The following is an 8,308-nucleotide window of genomic DNA, read 5'->3' as shown; positions in this document are numbered from 1 at the left end:
CATGCTGCTGCTCAGGGGCCAGGAGCAGAGGGCTGTGATCCGGAGGAGGGTGCAGGAGGGACTTGTGGCCCAGCAGGGTGTGCTGAGAGCTAGGCTGGGGTCAGCTTTATAGGCGCCCTGGGCTGGGCCTGGAGGGGGTGGGCGGGAGGAGGGAGGGGGGAGGGCACACCCCTCGGCCCTCCTGGGGGCTCAGCAGCAGACAGGTCCATGAGCCTGGAGGAGGGGGCTGTCTGGAAAGGGCACAAAGGGCCGTCTGGACGGCATGCAGGCCTGGAGCCACTGGCCGCTGCTGTCCCAGCTGCTCAACAATAATTTTAGTGCCTGTTCAGTTTCCCCAGCCCTGCCTCAGTCCTATTCTATGAAAAAGAGAGTCCCATTGGCCAACCGTTCTAAATCTCTTTCCTGGGGGCCACACTCCGGGTCTACGTTTGTTCCTCAGCAAGGAAAGAAGGAAAATATTTGCATGCCTGGCAGTGCTGACCAGACCCTGTGCTGGCACTTTCACAGACGCCACTGTGTCGTCTCCCTTCTGCCATCTCCCATGCCCCCGCAGGCCCCACTCTAGTTCCCTCAGAGCTCCCTCAGAGTTGAGTTACAGTCCTTGTCTCCTGGATGACAGAAGGAAGCTACGCGCTGTCAGGACAGGAAATCTGGCAACTCTGCTCTCTTTGGCAGTCCCAGGAAAAGCAGTTTTTTCAGCAACCGTCTGTGTAATCACACAACCACAGCGAGCACTTCCCCGCTTCAGGCAGCTGAATCATTCTGGGGTGCTTCACACATGAGCCTGGCCACCTGGCCTCACACCAGCAGCGCTCAGCTTGAGCCAGCCTAAGGCAGGAACAGAGAAAGCAGAGGCCAGAGCTGCCCAGAGTCATACTGTCCAAAGCCTGGGCCTGGGTCCAGTTGGGTGGGATCCCCCCAGTGCCTGAAGTTTGTCCTGTCTGCAGAGCATGGGTTTTAGACAGCCTGAGTTCATAGACAGGCCCTGCTGGCTAGCTCTTTGACCTCACTCAAGTTACTTCTCAGGTTTTCTCATCTGAAAACCTGTTGCCATCAAGTCGATTCTGACTCATAGTGACCCTACAGGACAGAGTAGAACTGGCCCATAGGATTTCCAAGGAGTAGCTGGTAGATTCAAACTGCTGACCTTTTGGTTAGTTGTCAAGCTCTTAACCACTTGCCACCAGGGCTCCATTCTCGTCTGAAGGGGGTGACAATCACAGGGTCTCCTTCCTAGGGTTAATATGAAGATTAAATGAATGGATCGGTGTAAAGCGTTTAGCCCAGTGCCTGACACCCTGCAAGGGCTTGCTGTCATCATTATCTGGCTGGTCTTTGCACTTTCAGAGGTGTGGCTTTCTATCAAAATATCAGTAGCAATAATAGTGATCATTACTTGAGTGTTATTGCGCGCCAGATGCTGTGGTAAACCCTGTGTAATTCATTCATTTAATCCTCACCACAGTGCTATGACGCAGATGTTCGTCTCAGCCACATTTTCGTGACGCAAAGTCGGAGCCCTGCATGGTGAATAACCTGCCAGTGCTCACTCGGGCAGCAAGTGGGAAGTGTAGGAGGTAAACCCATGTGTCCGTCTGCGGAGGCCCCTCCTGGCACAAGGGATGTGAGGATGTGCAGAAGGAAGCCCTTCCGGAACAACATGCCCCGCCTCCTCGTGTTCTGTCGCGCGGGAGGTAAGCAATGACGGAGGAGGAGGACAGTGACTGTGGGCCAAGGCTGGGCCTCTCTGGTCTCCTCTGTGGGGTATGCTGTGTCGCTGACGGGTCTTTCCTGTCATCCCTCTGCCTCCAGACTCCTCATACACTCCAAGCAGAGAAGGAGAGAGCTTTCTGCTGCTCAAAGGTGGAGTTTACCCTAGATGAAAGCCCAGGGAATATCATGCACAAATTGCCACCATAGTTCTTGCGGGGCAGTTAGAGGGTTTTTAGTAGGAAGTGGAGGAGGGAGCTTAGAATGCAAGGCAGGGGAGGAATAATAATAACTGATAAAATCATAATGGCTAATAGTGCTAATGGCCATGCTATGCACTGTTCTGAGTGCTTTACATGTATTAACTCTTTATCCTCACAACAACGTGGTGATGAGGACGTTGCCATTATTATTCCCATTTCATAGATGAGGAAACTGAGGCATAAAACTTACATAACTTGCCTTAGGTCACATGGCTAATAAATGCCAGAGCCGGGGTTGTTTGAAGGGAAGGAAACAAGGATCCAGTCAAACACATACACAGGACGAGGTAAGAAAAAATAAATCCTGCGAACGGAACCTGGGGAAGGAGAATCTCGGGAGGCGATGGATCGTGGTCTCAGCCTCTTTGCTCCCCTTTCCTTTCTCTCCCACCCCATTTCCCTATGATTTGTGTCATTCACAAGAAAGACTTCAAATCCCATCTCGGAGCTTACATCTCACATAGTCTAAACACCCCCTGAAATATAAGGCCCCACCTGGGCGTCCGGCCCAAACAGGCCCTCCTGCTCTCTCTGTGACAAGTGTAACTTTCTTCAAAAGAATATCTGTTGCCTTTCTTTGCAAGTGATTAGCAGGGAAAGGACTTGCTTGATGCAAACATTTGGGCCTTAAGTCAGGCCAAAAGGTGCAGAAGTGTCACATTTACAGGCAACCCAGGGCCAGTGGCCCTCAGTCCCTGGAAGCAGCTCTGGGCTGGTGTTCCATAAATATGCAGTAGTCCGCCAGCCACGCCACTGGGCCAGAGGAAGCCCTGTGGCTTATCAGCAGCCAGGCTGGTGCCAAGGATATAACACGCAGGCTGCCCTTGCACGCCATGGCCTCTCCCCAGGCACTCAGCACCTAGACCCGAGGGAGCTCTGGCCGGAGGCACACAGTGAGGCCTGATGGCTCCTGTGCTGCTTTCAGCAGGGACCTACTGTCACAGGGCGAGGGAGACCAGGCCCCTGGAGCCCAGCGGATGCCCACAGGACTCGCACAAGGCTGTCTCCACCTAAGAGATACCTCAGGGCTGAGGACCCCTGGGAATCCCCAGGGGGGCCAGGAGCACCCTCTGCAATTGGCATGACGGACCAGTCAAATTAAAACCTCATTTTCCGAGAAGAGAATAAAATGGTGGGACCCTCCTCTGCTTGACCACCTGCCTCCCCCAGATGTCCTTCTGGTGCTTCTGGGTCGGCCTCTCAGCCAGAGACAGTCAACTCTGAAACCCTGCTCTCCACAGGCACGAGGACTGCCCAGTCAGCAGCAGGGCTCTGACTAAGGACCAGTCCTGCCTGCAGGGATGGGCGTCCGGGGCCCAGCAGAGCTGGGCAGGTGGCCCAAGGCTGGGAAGGGAAACTGAGAACCCTTCCTGATCTTGGGGGGAGGGGGAGACCTTCCCTGAGCGGGGAACCTGGGAGCATTCGGCACCAACAGAGGGTTTGTCCAGCAAGGCGCCCCATCCTCTTCTTCCCCCTGCTAGTTTGTACAATCAGAGCGTTTAGGGCTGAAATCGGCTTTCCGGTCCATCCCCCTCCTACCATCCAATTTTTAAGAGTCAAGAACGTAGAGGCTCAAAGAGGTGGCAACTTCCCTGAACTCATAGTTAACGACGGATGCCCCGCAAAGTCAGATCTACCAAATGGCAGCCCAGAGTTCTTCCCACACCCTCAGTCATTTCCGCCAGAGTTCTGCCCCGGGTCCTGGAAGCCGAGGGCTCAGCCCGCAGCCCCAGGCGGCCGGGCGACTCATAGAATCCAGGCGGTAGGGTCTGTGCGGGGGCAGGGAGGCAGGAGAAGCAGACAGAAAGCAAATCCCCCAGACCCATGAGGCTTCCCCAAGACACAGGCCTTCTCCTGAATGTGGATTCCAGGCAGGTTGAAGGGTTTTGCCGGGGAAATAAAATAATTGAGCAATTAGCTAGTGGCGAAAGAAGAAAGCGAATGTGGATTGGGAGGCCTCTTACAATGGCCTGATCAGTGGCCGGAGGAGGGGCAGTCTCCCTTTGTCATGCAGAGGAAGGGGCCAGGCCTCTCCATGTCTGTGGGTCTGGCCCGGGCAGTCTGTGGGGTCAGGCCAGGTTTGAAAAGCTGAAAAACTAACACAGCCTCTTCTGTCCTGGTGAGAGGAAGGCGTCTGGAGAGGCGGGCGCACTGCTAGAACACCCCATACTACTACAAAGGTGTTCGAGTCAGACCTCTCCCCGAGGCGTTCTAAGGTGGAAGTAGTCCAGACTGTTTACAGACCCGTTTTTTTTAAATTTTGGAGGACTTTTTTTTCTTTTTTTGGGGAAATATTGAGCTGTGAACGCTCTCAGCGTAATGCTGGAATGCTGTACAAAAGTGCAAACACTCGGCGTTAGCACTTGTTTCGTTCGTTCGCATGCATATCGATTAGGACTGAGGACTTAGGACCAGTCTCCTCCAACCCAGATGGCCCGAGGATAAATCACTCAGACGTCTCAGCTTGCTTTGCCCCTCGGCAGTATTCTCCCTGGCCTGGTGTTATCCGGCCCGCCTTTCCACACAGCTTGGCCGTCAGGAAGCCAAAATCCAAGCTGCCCCTGAGCTTTTCGGGTGGGCTCCCCATTCCTCACCTCCTTCAGCTCCAGACAGCTTTTCCGCAACCCCACTGTTCCGAAGCCTCCCACATCCCACTGGGTCTGAGTTTTTTCCATGGGAGGGGGTGTCCCTCAGAGCTGTGATTTCTACCCAGAATCACCTCAGAACTAGATTTTTGGGCCCTACCTCAGTCCTACTGAATCAGCTTCTGGAGGGCAGGGTCCAGGAGTCTGAACGTTAAAAAACACTCTTTGCACGCTGGGTTTGAGAAGCACCGCAGCGTGGGATGTGCAATAGCAGGTCTGTGAGGTAAGGGATTGAGGAGGTTGCTGGGGGAATTCAAGTTAAAAAAAAAAAAAAAAATCCCATCATACCTTTCACGTTCTGTGTAACCTGGCCCATTCCAGGTAATTCCTCGGCTTCCTTATTGCCTGTGATGAGAGGAAAAAAACAACCAGAAAAGGAACGGCAAAAAATGTTTTTCCTGAGGTTTTTCGGGGGGCTTTCCCTGAAAACTGAGAGCAAGAACAGGTGAACAGAAAGTTTTGTTATTTTCTCTCTGTGTGAATACTCCAAACATAATGACGTTATCTGTAAATTAAGTGTCATAATATTTAATGCTCCCAAGTTAATAGTAAGTAGGTCACATTGTATTGTTATTATTTCATTTCCCTCTAAATTTTTGTTTCTTCTCCAACACCTCTCTCCCCCTAAAAAACGTTTGTGCCTTTTCCCACAGCTTCAATGCTTCTGAAAAGGTTTACATTCAAGATCCCTGACGCAGGAGGCAGGCGACCAGCGTGCTAATTCTGAGCCGTCCCTGTCTGTCTGGACAACCCTGGCCTGTCAATTCTGTGTCCATGGACGACCGTTCCTGTCTTGCCCCTCATCAGAATCCATCATGGCTTCACCGGCCACAGAAGGAAGTTCCTCCTCCTTCCCTGGCCTGGAAGCTCTTCTGCTCCAGGGCCCAGCCTGGCTTTCCAGCCCCCACACTCTGCCCTCCTCACCCCCACCCCACTCAGCATTCTGGCCTCTCACCAATCAGACCCTGGCTGGTCACCTATTTGCCTATTTTTTCCTCTGCCACAATGCCCTTCCTCTCTTCTTTACCTTTGAAATATTTCTCATTTGGCAAGTCTCAGCATACATTTCACTTCCTTCATAAAAATCCTTCCCTAACGTTCCAAAGACTCCTATCCCCCCACCCACCACTAGTTAATCACTATGTCCTCTGGATACCCCTTTGTCCCTCCGGAAAACAGGTGGATGATGAGCCCTCACGGCATTATAGAGACTCATGTGCAACTCTCCCTCTAGAGCATCAGCTCTTGCTCAGTCCTGCTATCATGCCTAGCACAGTGCCTGGATTTGCTGAAAGAAAGGAAAGGAAGGGAGGAAGAGAGAGAAAGAGACAAGAAGAATGAGGAGGAGGGAAGAGGGAGGGGGAATAAATAGAACAGGAGGAGGGAGAGGGAGGGAGGGACAGGGAGGAAGCAAGAAAGAAAGAAGAATGGATTGATGAGCTGCTTTTTTGCTAAGAAATTTGAAGTGGAAAGTTAGAGACATGATATCTTAGTCCAGATTAAGGCCAGTACTCATTCAGGTAACTAGTTAGCAACATATAACTTTAAAGTTGTAAAACACATGTATGCGGCACCTAATCCTAAAGCAAGACCCTGTACAGGCAGTCCCCAGGTTACGAGGATCTTGTTCCAAAGTCTGTCTTTAAGTCAAATTTGTAGGTAAGTTGAAACGGGTACTTACGGTTCTTATTTAGCGTCAGTTAAATGTTTGTCTTAGTATACAGTATATATTTTACCTTTCTATGCATATAAAATACTTAAACGCTTCCAATAGTTTCACGAGTGTCGCAAAGTAATGTGTGCATTCGTTATTATGAACCATTGTATTTAACTCAAATTTTTAATGCAATTGGCTTTATGGCAGTCCCTTCTTACGAGTTGTCTGTAAGTCAGACGTCCTTAACCCGGGGATTTACTGTATGTACTTGCAGCACAGTCTGAGCCTACACAAGGCCAAGTGTATGATAATCTCAAGTGCTTGGTTGCACTGTTCTGCACCCTGTTTTCACCTGACAACATATCCTAAGGCACCTCCCTGCCCTGGGAGACACAGCCGGGAGTTGTCAGGACAGACTGGGCCTCAGTTTTCCTGACCTCACGTGGTCCACTTGGCCTTTCTTTGGGATAGCCCTGTTTTGAATGGAAGGTTCTTAGAGGCTCAGACTGGATCATATTTTCTAGGCTGTGGGTACTGCATTCATTCGTCAGTGTAGAAGGAGGGTTCTGACCACTTCAGGGGAAAGTGCTGTGGAGGGGGTGGTGATGATGATAAGGGTCATTACCCTAGTTTCTAATCCCCAGGGCATGATTGATAAGGCAGGGAGGGAGGATTTGCACATTCTGACAAGTAATTGGAAAGGTGGTCTGAGTAAATAAAATACATAATAATGAGCACGCAGTCATTTGAGAATCCCTAGGATAAGCTCGTTCCTGCTGGGAGAGATCCTTTTCTCAGAAGCTTCAGCATTTTATCAAGGGCTCAGCCTTGCAGCTATCATGGAAAGGAAACAAGCTTTTGCCATCCACTTTGGTGAAAAGCTGCTGGCACGTTTTATCCCCTTCCTGCATGTTCATTAGGGGATGTGACACTCCCTGCGTGTTCATTAGGGGATGTGTCACTCCAGCCACCAAGGGGCTCAACACCTCCTGGAAACACTTTTTGCTTCCTCTGCAATGCAGCTCTAAGCTGTCCTTTGGGCATTTGGTCTGCCTCTTGGTCTTGGGGCTTTGAGAAGCTCCCGGTGGGAGCTGATGGGTGAATTTTCAAAGAGCCTTTTGGATGTGTGTGTGTGTGTGTGTGTGTGTGTGTGATGTCAAAGACATGTCTGGTACAAAATCAAATGCAAAGAAGAGTTTATCATGAGAAGCAATAATCTCCGGCTCCATCTTTCCCCTCTCTCCAAAGAGCACTTCTGGTGGTTCATCTCCAAAAACATAAACAGTATGCTTATGCCTCTTTGATTTCTTAACTCAGGCAGTATTGTCTCCCTGCTCTGAAAGGCAAGAATTTAGCTCATTTCTCCCTCAGCATTCCATCCTCCTCCCAAATTTTTACAATGACATCCCTGGGTGGCACAAATGGTTAAGCGCTAGGCTACTAACTGAAAAGTTGGTGGTTCAGATCCACCCAGAGGTGCCTCATAAGGAAGTCCTGGCAATCCACTTCTGAAAAACCAGCCACTGAAAATCCTGTGGCTCTTTTCTGCTATAGGCCTGGGTGGTCGCTGTCAAAATGGGCAAGTTCATGAAACTCGGGAAGGTGGTGATGGTCCTGGCCATACATTACTCCAGATGCAAAGCCATCATCATGAAGAACATTGATGATAGCACCTCAGACCGTCCTTACAGTCATTCTCTGGTGGCTGGAATTGACCGCTATCCCCGCAAAGTAACAACTGCCATGGGCAAGAAGAAAATTGCCAAGAGGTCAAAGATCACATCTTTTGTGAAAGTTTACAACTACAATCACCTCATGCCCTTAAGGTACTCTGTGGATATCCCTTTGGACAAAACTGTTGTCAACAAAGATGGCTTCAGAGACCCTGCTCTTAAATGCAAGGCCTGGTGGGAAGCCAAGGTCAAGTTTGAGGAGAGATACAAGCAGGAAAAAACAAGTGGTTCTTCCAGAAGCTGTGGTTTTAGATCTTTTTTGTTACAATCATTGAAAATACCAAAAAAAAAAAAAAAAAA

At 50.3% G+C, this 8,308-nt stretch overlaps 1 pseudogene; it reads left to right on the top strand.

The window, feature by feature from the left end:
• The first annotated feature begins 7,850 nt into the window (after positions 1–7,850).
• Positions 7,851–8,260, top strand: LOC101352785 (60S ribosomal protein L27 pseudogene; annotated as a pseudogene).
• The last annotated feature ends 48 nt before the right edge of the window (positions 8,261–8,308 follow it).

This window comes from Trichechus manatus, unplaced genomic scaffold, assembly GCF_000243295.1.
Source record: "Trichechus manatus latirostris isolate Lorelei unplaced genomic scaffold, TriManLat1.0 scaffold00039, whole genome shotgun sequence".
Taxonomy (NCBI): domain Eukaryota; kingdom Metazoa; phylum Chordata; class Mammalia; order Sirenia; family Trichechidae; genus Trichechus; species Trichechus manatus.
The sequence above is the reverse complement of the archived record's forward strand: the minus strand, read 5'-3'. Positions and strand labels throughout refer to the sequence as shown.